The sequence below is a fragment of the Lupinus angustifolius genome, unplaced genomic scaffold, assembly GCF_001865875.1.
Source record: "Lupinus angustifolius cultivar Tanjil unplaced genomic scaffold, LupAngTanjil_v1.0 Scaffold_164_6, whole genome shotgun sequence".
Lineage (NCBI taxonomy): Eukaryota > Viridiplantae > Streptophyta > Magnoliopsida > Fabales > Fabaceae > Lupinus > Lupinus angustifolius.
The window spans coordinates 29,591-32,007 of record NW_017726231.1 but is presented as its reverse complement, the minus strand read 5'-3'; positions in this window follow the sequence as shown (position 1 = coordinate 32,007).

Here is a 2,417-nt window from a genome sequence, read left to right as displayed (position 1 = left end):
GAGGATGTCTTCCTTAATCATGACCATGTAAACATGTCTATACATCCTAATGAAACTCCAATAATTGAGAACAACAATGACTACTATGAGAGACATGTTGATGATGATCAACCTTCTTTGAATAATTTAGATGAGAGTCTTGACTTCAATAACAATAACAACCAAAGCCTGAGAAGATCCTCTAGACAAAGAAATGCCCCTAACTACCTAAGAGATTATCATTGTTCTTTAAATCTTAGCGCAGCAAATATGGATGACACGAAAATCAAGTTTCCTCTGTCTAAAGTCTTATCTTATGACAGCATTTCACCTTCCCATAAGAACTTCATTTTATCCATCAGTTCTCACACTGAACCTGAGAGCTATAGTGAGGCTGTTAAACATCAACATTGGATTGATGCTATTAACACTGAATTGGATGCTCTAGAGAAAAATAATACTTGGATCTTGACCAAACTACCTGAAGATAAAAGAGCTATAGGATGTAAGTGAGTGTTTAAAACCAAGTATCATGCTGATGGGAAAGTAGAGAGATACAAGGCCAAGCTTGTGGCAAAAGGATATAACCAAACAACAGGAATAGATTATTTTGACACCTTTAGCCCTGTAGTTAAAATAACAACAATTAGAACCATAATTGACATGGCTGCCATAAAGGGTTGGCATCTTCATCAGTTAGATATTAACACTGCTTTCTTACATGGTGACCTTATTGAGAAGGTCTACATGAAGTCTCCACCAGGTCTCAAAATTCACAATGAATCCCTTGTTTGTAAACTAGAGAAATCCTTATATGGCTTAAAGCAAGCCAGTAGACAGTGGAATGCTAAACTTACTGTTGTTTTGAATCAGTGTGGCTTTATTCAATCTAGAGCTGATTACTCTCTGTTTACAAAGATTGATGCCAAAGGCTACACTGTTATAATTGTGTATGTAGATGATCTTGTGATTGCAGGAGATAACCTTGATGAAATCCAACATGTGAAAGACATTCTGGACAGAAAATTCAGCATCAAGGATCTTGGAACTCTCAAATATTTTCTTGGTATTGAGGTAGCCAGAAACAAGGATGGAATAAATCTATGTCAAAGGAAGTATACCCTTGACTTACTTCAAGATACAGGTATGTTAGCCAGCAAACCCTGCTCCAGTCCTATGGATTATAATGTTAGATTACATAGTGAATCTAGAGCAATTTATTCTGATATAACATCCTATAGAAGGCTCATTGGCAAACTAGTTTATCTAACTCATATTAGACCAGATATTTCCTATGCCATTGGGAATTTGAGCCAGTTCTTGGCTGCCCCTAGGATAGACCATTTTAATGCAGCATTAAGAATTCTCAGGTACATTAAGGGTGCCCCAGGTAAGGGATTATTTTTTTTTACAAAAACTACTACTCAATTAAAAGGCTTCAGTGATGTAGATTGGGGATCATGCCTTGACACTAGAAGGTCAGTAACGGGTTTCTGCTTTTTTCTTGGAGAGTCTTTAATTTCATGGAAGAGTAAGAGACAAAAAACTGTCTCTAGATCCTCTGCTGAAGCAGAGTATAGAGCCTTAGCTTTAACTGGTTGTGAGGCTCAATGGCTTCTTTATTTGTTTGATGATTTACATCTAAGTCATGATGGCCCTATTATTTTGTCCTGTGACAATCAATCAAACAAAAAGCTCCTCTTCCCTTTCCTCACTCTCGATCACACAACTCATAGGAGGAAGAAAGAAATGGCTTCCTTTGGTAAATTATGACCATGACATAGTTGTTTAGGGCCTTAAATAGAGAGTATAGAAGTTTCTCTGAGGTTTAGGATCTCTACTAAATAATATCCTAGAGCCCAAACAAAAATCTCAAGGGTGATTACCCTCAATAATGAAAATGGCTGGTGGCATACTGTTAAACTTGGTAAATTCTAACAATGGCTATGCTTGTTGCAGGATCATCAATGACTCAACAAGCAAGGATCATGATCAACATGGCTCAAGTATGAATCAAAAGGAAATTGGCTTGGTTGGAATCATAGCAATGTGCCATGAACCAGATAAAGCAAGGAATATGTCTGACCAAGACAGAGTGCACCAATTTGCCCTGTCTCGGTCAGGAAGCATGCATCAGATACGCATACGCCAGCCTCGGTCAGAATGGATGCACCAGGTGCACATATGCCAGTCTCGGAGCCTGCATCAGATGCGCATACACATGCGCCAGCCTCGGCCAAAATGGTTGCACCAGGTGCACATGTACCAGTCTCGGAGCCTGCATCAGATGCGTATGGGCAATGAGCACCAGTTGGCCCTGTCTCGGTCAGGACAGGCCTTGGCGCACCAGTTGGCTCTGCCTCGGTCAGGACAGGCCTTGGCGCACCAATTGATGTCTCAGTCAGGCAAGGGCATGGTGCATCAAATCAACCATGGCA